Raw genomic sequence first — 17,305 nt, forward strand, 5'->3', positions numbered from 1 at the left:
CTCTGGCCGCCACCAACGGCTGACCCTCGGTGTGGTAAAAAGAGGGAAAAAAAAAAAAAAAAAATTCTGTCTCCAAAGGGGTCTACAAATGTATTTAAATATTTGTTTGATTCTTTAAAGATATTATTTTTTAATTAATCAAATAGGAAGATTTGAAAATTTATATTTTGATAGTCTTAATTATTTTAAATATTATTTTTTAATTAAAAATAATATTTAAAAAGATTTAGAAGATTATATTTAAATTATTTTTTTATAGGACTTGATAATTACTTTTTTTTAGTTATTGAATTTATCAATTTTTGTTTTTTCTAACCATTGAGTGTGTGACTCATGTTTTATAGATTTTTTGTTTAAATATTATTTAAAAAAAAAAAAGGGTAACCTACAAAATATTAAAGGTTCTACCATAAAATTGTCAACTAAAATTTGTCTTTTCAAAAGATGAGTTCAATATAAAAAAATAAATTTACATTTTTCATTGAACTCATTTTTTAAGAGATGAGCTTAATATATAAATACTAAACTCTTCTTTCCAAAAGAAAAGTTTGTTGAAAGATACTATACTTGTATTTTCATAAAACAAATTTCATGTAAAAATGTTTAACTTGTTTTTTCAAAAGGCGAGGTTTATATGAAAAGATAAATCTTTTTTTTTTTCTTGAACTTATTGTTCCTAAAAGGTGAGTTCAATGTTGTTGTTGTTTTAATTTAATTTAATTTTTTTTTACCCCACACTATACATGACATTATAGATTTTATTGACAAGAGATATATACTATGTGACAATGTTCAACTTATCATAATTAAATTTAAATATTGATATTTAATTTCTTATTAGTTCCATGAATAATTAACTTAGTTTGAATATACAATGATTTCATTTGGAATAACTTTCTTTTTTTCACTTTAGTGGGAAGCTGAAGTTATAATTTCTCAATGATAATTTTGGGCAATATAAAAATTTTATTAATCATGAAAGAACTTATATTAGTCAAAATAAAGCTTTCATAAAAAGTAAAAAACAAACTTAGCTTCCGTATCTTCATTTTAAACCATAAGCTCTCTGAAGAAAATTTATCAAAGAGAGATAGAAGTCCTTGAGCTTATGAAAGAGTTTTTGACTTCTCAAAAATCAATCCAAATAGGATTGATAAATTGTAGATGGTTATAATATAATATTGCACAATATAAATGTTATTTTCGCTTCTATATTTTCCATGGAATTATTTAATTATTTGAATAAAGATTTTTCCTTCGTTATTTTTTTGTGCCTTTAAAAAATAAAAAATTATTTTAAATCTTAGGCACGATAATGCTTAAGTATTTAATAATTTTAATTAGATAATTAAATTTTATTTTATATATAAAATAATTAATTAAATTTTATATTATATTTTATATATATATAAATTTAATTAATAATTCAATAATTATATTTATTTATGTTTAAATCAAATTAACAATAAGTTCAATGCAACTAGAAAAAGGTAGCATATATTTATTATTTTAAAGTGGATTTTGATTTTAAATTATTGCAAGTGTATTTACTTAACTAACCAATTAGTTGAAGTTCACTCAGCTAATCCTTCAATTTAATCTTGACGTTGACAAGAACCTTGCCGGCAATAATTATAAAAAGAAAAATGCATCAAGCTAAAGCTAATTTTATTAATTCGAGTTTAATAAATTTTAGGTGGGTGCCCTTACCTAATCTTTAAAATTAATCTTCAAGTTGATCATAAGAACTAAGCCAACCATAATTATAAAAACAAAAAAAACGACAAGCTAATTCCATCAATTTTATTCTCTCAAATTTAATAAATTGTAAGTAAGTTCTCTTATCTAATGTTTTAAATTAATCTTGATATAGATAAGAACCTTGCCAACCATAATTATAAAGAGAGAGAAATGACAAACTAATTTAATTGGCTAATTTTAAATAACTCAAGCTTAATAAATTGTAAGTAGGTTAATCTCTTGCCTAACCTTTTAAATTTAATTTTGAGATCAATAAGAATCATATAGGCCATAATTATAAAAAGAGGAAGAACACAAGCTAAAGGAATACAATCACAATCAATTGTATATGATGATAGTGATTACCTTTTAAATCTTCACAAGGTTAGATCTTGAACATGATATGTATTTACATGTGGTAATCATAATGATGATATTAAACAAACAATGGTAGTCATTTTTTCAAATCATTAAAAAATACATAATACAATATTATATATATAATTGCACATATTAAAAGAAAATATATTAAGGGTGATAGAAGTAAGCATATATCATTCAAGTTCTTTTATATTCATAAACTTCAAAAGAGTAGTAAGATCAATATTCAAAAAGTAAAATCAAATTATAATTTAGTAAACTTATTCACAAAAGCATTGTCAACTTCAACTCTCAAGAAGCTTATAGATAATATTGGAATGGGACAACTCAAAGATCTTTACATTGGGTTACTATGAATATAATCATGTCAACATGAGGGGAGCAGATAAATAAGGATGTTTGTAACATCCTATGCCCCTAGGCTAGGGGCAACCTTATCAATTTCACATATCCATAAAAATAATGAAATCACAATCACACACAAGACAATCAATTTTACGTGGAAAAATCTCTTGCTAATATGGAGATACAAAACTATAGGGTCTAAGATCTCTAATCTAATAATCCACTATATTAGATCAAAGTACATAGATTTATCTGATAGCTTTACCCTAAAAACTCACTCCTACCTATAACTTGATTCATGTCTCAATGCTCTAGTGAATTCACCTCAGCCTTTAGGAAGATGCAAGTCCTTGTAACAAACCAAAATTCGATTAGTGAATTCTTTGTTGAGAGTTTGTGAATGATAGAGCAAGTTGGGGTTGATTATATCAAAGCATCCAACCCCAAAACATATTTAGGTAAAGTATATATAAGCCTAAGATCCTAGATGGTTGGAAATGAAATTTTCTTAAAAAATAAAATATCAAATTTTCAAAATTAATTAAGAAAAGAATTTTTGTTTAAAAAATAAAATATCAACTTTCTATAAATTAATTAAGAAATTCTTAAAAAAAATTCTCAAAATTGCCAAAATTTAATTAAAATATTTTAACTCAATTAATTTTAAAATTTCATATCCAACTCTACCTTAATATAAAAATAACTTGCCTTTAATAAATATTTTTACACTTACTTGTAACAATATGGTTAAATGAGTAGTAACATTTAATCTTCAATGGAGTAAAAAAATTCCTATACTAGAACAAAAAAGATTTCTTACTGGAACTAAAATCAAATTGACAACATCTAACAATTATTATAGACTTCAATATATTTTTAAAATTATTTTATAAATATATTCTATTAAGTAAAAGAGCCCCAATAATTGCCACGTATCCGAGCCATCTCTTACCAATAATTGCATACAAGGGCTCCGCTTGCAGACACCTAGCTAGCCTACACCCCATGTTTTTTCCTTTTTTTATTTCCCATGAAAGAAATGTATAGAATTATGGTTTTATTTTATTCTATGGCATGTACCAAGAGATGGAAAGAGATTATCAGGAAATTGACTTTCCTTTAATATTATAGAAAATGTGAGAGCAAAATTTTTTATTTGGCATGTCTCAAATGGTATCACATGTTCACGCTCAAATCTCATTTGTTTACATTAAAGTCTCATTTATTTGTCTTTTTATTTCTTGATCCAAATTATTTATATTTTTATTCAATAATCTAATTTTATCACTTGATGGCTTAGTATTTTCCTTTTATCTTTAGAGGCTACAATATTTTCAATAACTCAACTTCCATTTTCTATTTCATTGTCCTATCTCAAGACCCATTTCAATGATATCTCTTTCTTTTGAAAAGAAAGTTAGTCAATCATTCATCAAATAATTATAATTTTTTTATAATAGATAAAAATATCATTAATAACACTTAATTGCAAAATATTTTAATAAGAAGTGAAAAGATTATATCTAATTTGTTTCTTTGTCTTAAATTTAAATAGATCTTTATTGAATTTTAAATAGAACTTAAACTCATTAAGATTAAATTGTTTATTTTTATTAATATTTAAATATTCTTAAACATTAAATTACTTGTTCTTATTAATGTGTTAATATTGTTATGTGTTAAACAAATATTTTTCTATCCTTAAAATAATAATTTGTATCTTCTTAGTTTTTATAAAAAGATAAATCTAAGGTTATTATAATATTTTTATGTTATACATCTTTACGAAAGAATTTTCAAAGTCTTGGACCTTTTTTGGATCCTTGTCATCTATTTATGCCTTCTTTGATAATTTTTTGGAGCATTCAAATATATGTAAAATCCAGATTATTAAATAAGAATTTTGACCGTTCAAACATATATAAAATCTAGATTATTAAATAATGATAAAATAAAAATACTTAGAACTCTTATGGTACGTTTTATAAAAAATAAAAAAAAAGGAAAGAATTTGAATATCTTATGGTACGTTTAAAAGAAAATAAAAAATGTGGACATTAAAGTGGAATGTAAACACAATTTTAAAGTAAAGTGAGATGATGTTATAGCTCCTTAATTAATATGGACAAATTTTATGGTGTAAAAATTAGAACGACACAATGGTGGTGGGCCTCCCACCAAAAACTAAAAAATGTCAAATTAAGCATATGATCTGCTTGGAAGTGGAGCACTTAACCTAAATTATTTGTTTACATCTTTGTAAGTTTCTCCCATATATTTGTAACTTATTTCTATATATTATTGAAGGAAAAGATTTTGGATCATGCATGTAATCGTTAGAGAGGGTTTCCAATCAAGATTTAAATTTGGTTGTTGCATCCTTAATGTAAGAAGTTTAAAAAACCTGGAACTAATCTAGTTCATTGGATCTTAACAATATATATATATATATATAAGATTTTAAAATTGTTTAGATAAGTATAATAATTTGTAAATAAGAGTTAAGTGTATAAAAAAACAAATGAGCAACTACTTTGATTACTTTAATACAAATTTTCCACGCAATGACTTGTAACTTCAAGATAATTAATTGAAGTTGTTGTAACATCACATCAAATCTTAATAATTGTGTTTATATTTTACTTTAATTTTCATTTTCATTTGGACCCATAACTAGCAAGGATGAAAATTTTCATATATATCGGCAAAATATCTCGGATATATCGTGTATCAGGAGTGCCAATATAAATTTTCACTGGCCCAATTTTTCCATTTTTATTGTCGATTCACCAATATATCAAGTTGCTGCTACTAGGCCTCGGTCAAACACGGTAAAAAATCAAGCTGTTGTTGAGGGGATTTGAACCTGACAATAACCGCTAGAGCAAGTTGCTCTTTGATAAAAGTTATACACCAAATTGTATATATAAGAACATTAAAAATTATTTTATTAAATAAATTAATTTTAATTATTTTATTTTTGCATTTGATTTAATTTATTACCAAAAATGTAAAAACATAATTTTTTATATTTTTTATGTAATCTATATATTTATCAAATATAAAAAATATAAATATTAAAAAAATTATACATATTTTATTATTTATTTGATATAATTGAATACATTTAAATTAAAATTGATCCTAATTTTAATATTTTAAAATTAAACATATTATCATATTATTGTTGTAAAAGAATGTTGTGCAACTTAATAATAAATGTATGGTTATAAAATATATTTTTTTATTGATGCATACAATATTATTATCAAATATGATAAATTATATATATAAAAAATTTTTGAACAAAATAAATTTAAAATGTCTATTATACTTTCAAATTCATTTTTATGAAGTTTTTCTTATATTTTTAGGAGTTTTGATAATTTTAAGTCTATTAATATTTTTTTCTAAAATGTCTATCGATATATCTCTAATATATCTATAAAATCAATATATTAATATATCCGTTATTACCGATATTTTCATAATTCATCAGTAGCAAGTTCGAATTGACTCAAACATTAGGATCCAAAAGTCACCATAGAGACATTGCATTGACACAACCTAGAGAAGCTTCCAAGTGGACTGCACATGCTAACATGTCTTGGAGGGTTGAAAATCAATGGTTGTCCAAAGTTGGTGTCATTTCCAGAGTTAGGGTTCCTGCCCATGCTTAGACATCTTGTTATTGTTAGTTGTGAAGGTCTACAATGTCTATCCAATTAGATGATGGTGATGAAGGATGGTAGTATTAACAGTAGCAACATGCGTCTCTTTGAATACTTGGAGATAGATACGTGCCCATCTCTCATTGCTTTTCCAGACGTTGAGTTACCCACCACGCTTAAGGAACTCAAGCTATGGAGGTGTGAAAAACTGGAGTCTCTACCGAGGGGATGATGCACCATGATTCAAACACCACCACCACCACCAGTGATGGTCTTCATGTCTTGGTCATTGGGGTATGCCCATCTCTCACATTCCTCCCCACAGACAAGTTTCCCTCCACCATCAAGAAACTTTATATTATGAATTGTACACAACTGGAGTCAATTTCAGAAAAGATATTATTACAAGGAAAAATGGAGAGAAAAATTGGCAGATTCTCTTTTCATTGATTGAAAAAATGAGCTGTATAGAGAGCACCAAAACAGAGTAGCAAAAATGTCTTTTATAATAGAAGTCACGCATAAGGAGTTGTAGAGCTCTGTAGAGAAAAAACAACCTAACCAACTATTGGTTATAACAGAAAAAATAAAATAAAAATAAAAAACTAAAACTAATATGCTAAAATTCTCCCTCAAGATGGAGAATATAGATCATGAATTCCCATCTTGCCCAAGAGACCATGAAATTGATTGGGATGGAAAGCCTTAGTAAGAATGTCAGCAAGTTGGTTTTGTGAGGTAACATGTAGAGTCTTGAGAATCATAGCTTGAATCTTCTCTCAAATGATATGACAATCAATCTCAATATGTTTGGTGCGCTCATGGTAGACTGAGTTTGTTGCAATGTGGATAGCAGCTTGGTTGTCACAATAAAGAACAGTTAGCCCATGATGGGCTATCTTCAAGTCGTGAAGAAGAGACAAGAGCCACAGAATCTCACAAGTAGTGTTGGCCATGGATTGGTACTCGGCTTCAACAGATGAGCGAGAGACAATCGGTTGTTTCTTGGACTTCCAAGAGATGAGGGAGGTCCTAAGAAACACACAAAAACCAGAAATAGAACGATGAGTGTCAAGACAAAAGGCCCAATCAGAATCTGCGAAGGCTTTGAGTTGCACTTTGGAATTTGATGAAAAGAAAAGTCCTTGGTCTAGGGTTCGCTTGATGTACTGTAAAATGTGAAAAACAACCTGAAGATGTGGCTTGCAAGGGGCTGCTAAGAATTGGCTAAGACGATTTATAGAATAACTAAGGTCAGGACGAGTAATAGTAAGATATAGCAGCTTACCAATGAGTTACCTATAGTTGGTAGGATTTTCAATCAAGTCACCATCATCTTGAGATAGTTTCAAATTAGGATCCATGGGAATGGTGGTAGGTTTGCAACCCAAATGTTCAGTGTCTGAGAGCAATTCCAACGCATACTTGCATTGACAAATAGAGATACCAACAATAGATCGAGCCACTTCCAAGCCTAGAAAATATCTGAGTGGCCCCAAGTTCTTCATCTTAAACTTGTAGTTGAGGCGATGCTTTAAAGTATCCACAATAAGTTGATCATTACTAGCAATAATGATGTCATCAACATAGATCAAAAGAGCTAAGAAAGAAGTACCTTGATGTTTTGTGAACAAGGTGTGATCACTAGTTGATTGAACAAAACCTTCTGATAAGAGAGCATTGGAGAACTTGTGGAACCATTGATAGGAGACCTGTTTCAAACCATAGATAGACTTATGCAGCCTGCACACAGCATTAGGAGGCAAATGTTCCCCCTCATGGCAAGTGTATCCAGGGGGAAGACTCATGTAAACTTCCTCCATAAGGTCACCATGAAGGAATGCATTAGTGACATCAAGTTAAGTGAGAGACCAACAATGAATTGCAGCTAAAGAAAACAACATTTTAACAGTAACTAGCTTGGCAACAGGAGATAAGGTATCAAGATAATCAATACCTTCTTGTTGTGCAAATCCCTTAGACACAAGGCGTGCTTTGTATCTATCCACAGTGCCATCAGCTCGAAACTTGACTTTGTACACCCATTTACAACCAACCACTTGTTTGCTAATGGGAAGAGAGCAAATGGACCAAGTGTCATTGCTTTCCAATGCCTGCAATTCAATATTCATAGCATCGCGCCACACTTGAGACTCAATGGCCTGAGAGAATGATGTTTGGTTTTGTTTGAGAACTAATGGTGAGAGCAAGTTCATGGTATGGCCTGGAAAGCTTGTGGTAACTCAAGCAAGAGGAAATAGGATATAGAGAAGGCTTAGAAGAAACATGTCCAATGAGGTAATAGTGATAATTAGACAAGTAAGTTGGTTTTGTGGTGACACGATGTGGACATAAGGCTGTTTGAATTGGGGCTAGTGAGGAAATGCACTCTGGACTATGGGAAGAAGACATGTTGGGCTGACTATAAAAAGGCTCGGAGATGGACTGAATTGGCTTAGAAAAGACACGATCATTAAACAAATCAATTCATGAAAAATGACATTCCAAGAAATGTAGATCTTATTGCTTTCTAAGTCAAGTAACTTGTAACCCTTATAACCAAAAGGATAGCCAAGAAAAACAGAAGCTCGAGCACGAGGGACAAACTTTGTACGTTGGTTAGAAAGCGTGGAAGCATAACATAGACACCCAAAAATGCGAAGATGGTTGTAGGTGGGTTTGTTGTTATTCAACAACTCAAATGGGGTTTTATTGGATAGTAATGGAGAGGGTGTACGATTGATTAAATAAACAACAGTCAAAACACAATCACCCTAATAACAAGAAGGAACACAAGATTGAAACAATAAGGCTTGTGCCACATTAAGTATGTGTTGATGTTTACGCTCTACAACTGAGTTTTGTTCAGGTGTAGCAACACAAGAATGATAAGGAATAATACCCTTGGTACGAAAAAAAAATAATGGAAAGCTAATTTAGGGGCATTATCGAAATGGACATATTTAATTGCAGTGTTATATTGAGTAGAAATCAAATTGAAAAATTTAGGAAAGATAGTGAGAACATCAGTTTTAGCACAAAGAAGATATACCCAAGTAGCACGTGTGCAGTCATCAACAATAGTGAGGAAATATATGTGTCCAACTAGTGTACTAACATTAAATGGTCCCCAAATGTCAATGTGAACTATATCAAAAGGATTAGTTGACATATTATTATGTGAAACAAAAGGTAAACGTTTTTGCTTGGCCATAAGACAAATTTTACAGTGAGAAGACAAACGGGATAAATAATTGGCAATGTGTAATTCATTGTGAAGAATTTGAATTTTTACATGAGATGGATGTCCAAGGCGAAAATGCCAAAATATCACTTTTCGACATTACAGAATTTATAAAAATAGAATTACAAAATTCATTCCCTGATTCTAGAAAATAAAGGTTCTTTCGTCTTCTACCTTTCCCAATCGTCAAGCCCCGAGTGAGGTCCTGAATGAAACATGAATTTGAAAGGAAATTAACACTACAATTATGGCTAAGAGTAAGAGCACTAATGCTGAGAAGATTGAAAGTGAACATGGGGACAAACAAGACATTATCCAAGTTCAAAGTATCAGACAACCTCACAGAACCTACACGATTGATTGCAACAGCATGACCATTAGGAAGAGTGATTGTGGTATTATGAACCAGTCTGGAATGAGAAAACAAAGAAATATTGCAACAGACATGGTGGGTGGCCTCTGTGTCAATCACCCAAGCATGGGAAGGAACAAAAGGATGAGAAAAAAACTGAGTAGAACAATTGTTACCATAGATTTGAGAAATTGAAGGTTCTGATGTCGATGGAGACTCAAGTGGGTTGATAGTTTGTTGTTGAAGGTGCGTGCTAAGGTAGGCAATGAGTTGTTGAACTTGATCCGATGAGAGATAGACTGGTGGTGGGGAAGATCCCACTGTAGCAACAGCAGCGGAAGGGAAATAATGAATGCCCTTCAATGGTTCAGTAAAGGAGCTTGGTGAAGTAGATTGGGATTGAAGGGGGCTTGTCTAGGCCATTTATGTTTGGGCTTTCCCTTTGGGCTTATAACCTGGTGGAAAACTGATTACTACTCAAAAAGTGCTCTTTGATAGCTTGTAATAAACTCTTTTAAACACTTTTGAGTAGTATTTATTGCCTTTTAACCCAATTAACATGTTAAGGACCCTTTAAATCAATTCTAATCAAATTGTGTTAAGTTTTAGTGTTTTGATAGCCTTTTGATCACCAAAGCAATCCGAGATTGAGGAGAGTTATATGGAATCTTGGGCAAAGCAATTGGAAGCTCAGAAACATGAAGAACTAAAGCTTGGAAGTCCTTTGCCATGAGTAAATCAAGAATGCAAGGAGAAGAAGTAAAGAGAATCTGCCATGAAGCATATTCTTGATGACAGTCGTGTTAGCCACTTTTGGAGCACTTTTTGAAGTCCAATTGATGCATGCTATATACCATTTCAAATCTCAGGAAGTCAACAATCCAATACTTCAAACGGTATGCAATTCGGAGTTGAAACGAAGAAGTTACAGCCACTACAAGTCAATCACTCTAAGCTGAAGGAAGCATTTTGCAAAGTGTTGCGAAATCACCCTTTTGTTGCGAAATGATTTTGCAGCTTTTTTGTACAGTGTTGTGGATTTCCACCTGAAGTTTCCCGATATATGCCGCACGTTGGAAGGTGAGAACCTCAAGATGAAAGCCAACTTCGCAGCCCTGCGAGAATAGCCTTTTGCTGCGAAATGATTTCGCAGCCCTTTTTGTATGTCTGTGAAATCTCGCAGACATCATTTTCTCTTGCGAAATGGTCCTTAGTGCTTCCCGATATTTGCTACCGACATTGGGAGATATTTTCCATTAGATTTTTGTTGTCTAAATCCCAAAATTCTCCTTGTAAGCCACCAATTACAAGATTCCTTAGCTTTTAAGTTAGTAAAAAGAATAAATATCCATGTAATAATTAGTTTTGTATTATGTTCATATATATACTCCTCGAGAGCCTGTTCTCGAAGGAGGAGACTGTTTGTAAATTTTTGGGGAAAGCAAGTAAAGTTCAGGTCCTTTGTTTAGCCTTACCTTCCCACTTTGTATTTTTTATTTCTTACTAAGTTATGCACTCTCTGAGGAATTTTCCCTAGAGAATGAGTAACTAAACCTTTAGTTCCTTGGAGCTAAGGTTGCCGAGGAAGGTTCCAAGTGCAAGAATGCAAAGCTTTGTGGTTTCAGCCATTAATGAAGAGGAAGTGAAATCCTTTAGTGATTTCTATGTTTTTAGTTAACTTAAAACACCTTAGAGTCACCTGGGCCAACACTTGGTAAGGCAAGTGATCTCCAACCAAGGAGATGCACTAGTTTACCCCTTGCGAGCCTCTGGGAGGTGACTTTAAGGTAGGATTTTCTGGAATTGCCAACACTTGGTAAGCTTTTGGACTCCAAGGAGACATCCATTAGTTATCTCTTGCGAGCTTGAGAAGGGAAATCCAAGGTTAAAGATCACCTTGAATGGTTAAGGCTTAGTGAGAGGCTTGAACTATTGCAAGTTGCATCAGTGAGAGAATTAAAGTTGAAATCTAATTAAAGGATGTATCTGTATAACACCGGTTAGAGAATTGACTATATGTTGAATCTCTAACGCGAGGAAATGAACCATCTGACCGGAGCTATGTCTTTTGCATGAGGAACCACCTCAGTGAACCTGACCCTCCAAGGAATGTTTTTCTTCCTAAGTTATTCCCATTACTTGTTTTGTAGTTAGTTTAAATCTAAATCTTTACCAATTAAAGTTTGTGTTTTATTTCTTAAGCTAACCTTGAAATGAAACAAGACCAATTCACTTTGAATTGGTATCATTGATAATTTGCTAATCCTTCCCAGTGAACGATCCTAGAGCTGCTATACTATAGTAGCTTTTTCTTTGCTACCCTAGTATATGGTGTAATAGGTTAAAAATATTGTTGATTACTCCCTCATCCAAGGAGCACCAACTGGACACGAATCATCTGAGACACCAATTGGGCATGAATCAAATGGCGCCGTTGCCGGGGAAGGTGTCAAGTCTATAGTGATACCATTTTAGAGCACTTGTGATTTTTTATCACAAGTTTGGTAACGTTTCTTTCACTTTACTAATTCTCATTCTTTATTTATTTATTCATAATCTAAGTTTATCTTTTAAATTTAGCCTAGTTTAATTTTTTTGTAGCCCTGTTTTCTTTTGTTGTCCTTTATTTTCATTTAAGTTGCAGATAGATACTAGTTGTGTATGCCAAAGTGGATACGAGACAGTGGAGGAAGGCTTGTTAAGTGTGATACATCTCATAACAAAGAATTCGAATTGAGCTTGAATATCATGGAAGCTACACCTGAAGATCAGCATAGTCACCAAGGTCGTCAAGACAATCTCAATGAATTCAGATCAATGAGGGACCGCATGCATCCACCTCGTATGAGTGCACCATCATGTATAGTGCCCCCTACAGAGCAGCTAGTGATCAGACCGTATCTTGTTCCACTTCTACCAACTTTCCATGGGATGGAAAGTGAGAATCCCTATGGACACATCAAGGAATTTGAAGATGTTTGTAATACATTCCAAGAGGGGGGAGCTTCAATTGATTTGATGAGGCTTAAGTTATTTCCTTTTACTTTAAAGGATAAGGCCAAAATTTGGCTTAATTCTTTAAGGCCAAGGAGTATCCGCACTTGGATTGACTTACAAGCTGAATTCCTCAAGAAATTTTTTCCCACTCATAGAACAAATGGCTTGAAAAGGCAAATTTCGAACTTCTCAGCTAAAGAGAATGAGAAATTCTATGAGTGTTGGGAAAGGTATATGGAAGCTATAAATGCTAGCCCTCACCATGGCTTTGATACTTGGCTATTGGTGAGCTATTTTTATGATGGGATGTCTTTCTCAATGAAGCAACTCCTCGAGACAATGTGTGGAGGAGATTTCATGAGCAAAAATCCGGAGGAAGCCATGGATTTCTTGAGCTATGTAGCTGAAGTTTCAAGGGGATGGGATGAACCAACCAAAGGAGAAGTGGGTAAGATGAATTCTCAACTGAGTGCTTTCAATGCTAAGGCTGGGATGTATACCCTGAAAGAAGATGATGATATGAAAGCAAAGTTGGCAGCTATGACAAGAAGATTGGAGGAGCTGGAGCTGAAAAGAATACATGAAGTGCAAGCTGTTGCTGAAGCACCAGTGCAAGTGAAGCTGTGTCCTAATTGTCAATCATATGAACATTTGGTGGAGGAATGCCCTGCAATTTCAGCTGAAAGGGAAATGTTTAGAGATCAAGCAAATGTTGTTGGACAATTCAAGCCCAATAACAATGCACCTTATGGAAATACTTACAACTCAAGTTGGAGGAATCATCCAAATTTCTCATAGAAGGCCAGAGCAACTCAATACCAACAGCCGGATCCACCATCTCAACAATCTTCAAGTCTTGAACAAGCAATAGCGAATCTCAACAAGGTAGTGGGAGATTTTGTTGGAAACCAAGAAGCCACCAATGCTCAAATCAATCAAAGAATTGACAGAGTGGAGAGTACTTTGAATAAAAGGATGGATGGAATGCAAAATGATATATCCCAAAAGTTTGATAATATCCAATACTCAATTTCAAGGCTCACAAATTTGAACACAGTGCAAGAAAATGGAAGATTTCCTTCTCAACCCCACCAAAACCCCAAAGGTGTCCATGAAGTGGAAAGCCAAGAGGGAGAATCATCACAGATGAAAGATGTCAAAGCCTTGATCACTCTAAGGAGTGGTAAAAAAATTGAGAAGCCAACACCCAAGCCACATGTTGAGAAAGAAGAAGAGATAAAGAAAGGGGAAGAAATGGAAGACAAAGAGAGTGAGATCAGTGGAAAGAAGAAAGACTATGATTCAACAATGAATGAAATTCCAGAGAAGGAACTTCTGAAGGAAGAAATGCTGAAGAAATCAACTTCTCCACCTTTTCCTCAAGCATTACATGAGAAAAAGGGGATTAGAAATGCAGCTGAAATCCTTGAAGTATTGAGACAAGTGAAAGTCAATATCCCACTGCTGGATATGATTAAACAAGTTCCAACGTATGCAAAATTCCTAAACGACTTATGTACTATCAAAAGAGGGTTGACTGTAAACAAGAAAGCCTTCTTGACTAAGCAAGTAAGTGCAATCCTACAATGTAAGTCTCCATTGAAGTACAAAGATCCGGGAAGTCCTACCATTTCAGTCATGATTGGAGGAAAGGTAGTGGAGAAAGCTTTGTTAGACTTGGGAGCAAGTGTGAATTTGCTTCCATATTCCATCTACAAGCAATTGGGACTTGGAGAGTTGAAGCCAACGGCAATCACTCTATCTCTAGCAGATAGATCAGTAAAAATTCCAAGGGGGGTAATTGAGGCTGTCTTGGTTCAAGTGGATAATTTCTACTATCCAGTAGATTTTATTGTTCTTGATACAGATCCTACTGTAAAGGAAGCTAATTTAGTTCCTATCATCCTTGGAAGGCCATTTCTTGCTACCTCAAATGCAATCATCAACTGCAGGAATGGGCTGATGCAACTCACTTTTGGCAACATGACACTTGATCTCAATATTTTTTATATGTCTAAAAAGCAAACCACTCCGGAAGAAGAAGAGGGTTCAGAAGAGCTGTGCATTATTGACACTTTAGTGGAGGAGCACTGTAATCAGAATATCCAAGACAAGTTGAATGAAAGTCTTGGGGATTTTAAGGAAGGGTTGTCTGAATCCCCTAATGTGCTTGCTACTCTACAAAGTTGGAGAAAGGTAGAAGAGATTCTACCTTTGTTCAATAAAGAAGAAGAGGCAGCTGCTGAAAAAGAAATTCCAAAACTCAATCTGAAGCCTCTACCTGTGGAGCTGAAATATATATATCTTGAGGAAAATAATCAATGTCCTGTTGTAATATCTTCATCTCTGACCAGTCATCAAGAGAATTGTTTAATAGAAGTTCTCAAGAGGTGTAAGAAGGCAATAGGATGACAAATATCTTACTTGAAAGGCATTAGTCCTTTAGTTTGTACTCATCATATATATATGGAGGAGGAAGCAAAGCCAATTCGTCAACTTCAAAGGAGATTGAATCCTCATTTACAAGAGGTGGTGCGAGCTGAGGTGCTGAAGCTACTTCAAGCATGCATTATTTACCCTATATTTGATAGCCCTTGGGTGAGTCCTACTCAAGTGGTACCAAAGAAGTCAGGGATTACAGTGGTTCAGAATGAAAAAGGAGAAGAAATTACTACACGCCTCACTTCAGGTTGGAGGGTGTGTATTGATTATAGAAAGTTGAATGCTGTAACCAGGAAAGGTCATTTTCCATTGCCATTTATTGACCAAGTGCTGGAGAGAGTCTCTGGACATCCGTTCTATTGCTTCTTAAACGGGTATTCAGGGTATTTTCAGATTGAAATTGATGTGGCAGATCAGGAAAATACTACTTTTACATGTCCATTTGGAACATATGCTTACAGGAGAATGCCTTTTGGTTTATGCAATGCACCTGCTACATTTCAAAGATGTATGTTGAGTATTTTCAGTGATATGGTGGAGCGAATTATAGAGGTTTTCATGGATGACATCATCGTATATGGAGGTACATTTGAGGAATGCTTAGTCAATTTGGAAGCAGTTCTTCACAGATGCATTGAAAAAGACCTGGTGCTCAACTGGGAAAAATGCCATTTTATGGTACGTCAAGGAATTGTCCTTGGCCATATCATCTCTGAAAAAGGCATTGAAGTTGATAAAGCAAAGGTGGAGCTTATTGTCAAATTACCATCCCCAACAACTGTAAAAGGAGTAAGGCAGTTCCTTGGCCATGCAGGGTTCTATAGGAGGTTTATAAAAGGTTTTTCAAGTCTTTCAAAACCTCTTTGTGAGCTGTTAGCTAAGGATGCTAAGTTTATATGGGATTAAAGATGTCAAAATAGCTTTGATCAACTGAAGAAATTTTTAACAACAACTCCAATATTGAGAGCCCCTAACTGGCAACTAATTTTTGAACTGATGTGTGATGCCAGTGACTTTGCTATAGGAGTTGTACTTGGCCAAAGAGAAGATGGGAAGCCCTATGTGATTTACTATGCGAGCAAAACACTGAATGAAGCTCAAAGGAACTACACAACTACAGAGAAAGAATTGTTAGCTGTGGTATTTGCCTTGGACAAATTTCGTGCTTATTTAGTGGGGTCTTTCATCATTGTTTTCACTGACCATTCAGCCTTGAAGTATTTATTGACAAAGCAAGATGCAAAATCAAGGTTGATTAGATGGATTCTTTTGTTACAAGAATTCGATCTCCAAATCAAAGATAAGAAAGGAGTGGAAAATGTGGTAGCTGACCACCTTTCAAGGTTAGTTATAGCACATAATTCCCATTCCTTACCTATTAATGATGATTTTCCTGAAAAATCACTCATGTTCCTAGTGAAAACTCCTTGGTATGCTCATATTGCTAATTATTTAGTAACTGGTGAAATTCCAAGTGAGTGGAATGCACAGGACAGGAAGCACTTCTTTGCAAAAATTCATGCTTATTATTGGGAAGAGCCCTTTCTTTTTAAGTATTGTGCAGATCAGATCATAAGGAAGTGTGTCCTTGAAGATGAGCAGCAAGGGATTCTAAACCATTGTCATGAGAATGCATGTGGAGGCCACTTTGCCTCTCAGAAAACAGCCATGAAGGTGTTGCAATCAGGGTTTACTTGGCCATCTCTTTTCAAAGATGCCCACATCATGTGTAGGAGTTGTGATAGATGTCAAAGGCTTGGAAATCTAACAAAAAGAAATCAAATGCCTATGAACCCCATTCTAATAGTTGAGCTATTTGATGTATGGGGCATTGACTTCATGGGGCCTTTCCCAATGTCTTTTGGTAATTCTTACATCTTGGTGGGGGTGGATTATGTTTCTAAATGGGTTGAGGCAATCCCCTGTAAACAAAATGATCACAGGGTGGTTCTCAAGTTTCTTAAAGAGAACATTTTCTCGAGGTTTGGGGTGCCCAAAGCCATAATCAGTGATGGAGGTGCTCATTTTTGCAACAAACCTTTTGAAGCTCTATTATCCAAGTATGGAGTGAAGCATAAGGTTGCTACACCTTATCATCCTCAGACTTCCGGGCAAGTTGAGCTAGCTAATAGG

This window comes from Vitis vinifera, chromosome 13 (genome assembly GCF_030704535.1).
Source record: "Vitis vinifera cultivar Pinot Noir 40024 chromosome 13, ASM3070453v1".
In the NCBI taxonomy this organism is placed as follows: domain Eukaryota; kingdom Viridiplantae; phylum Streptophyta; class Magnoliopsida; order Vitales; family Vitaceae; genus Vitis; species Vitis vinifera.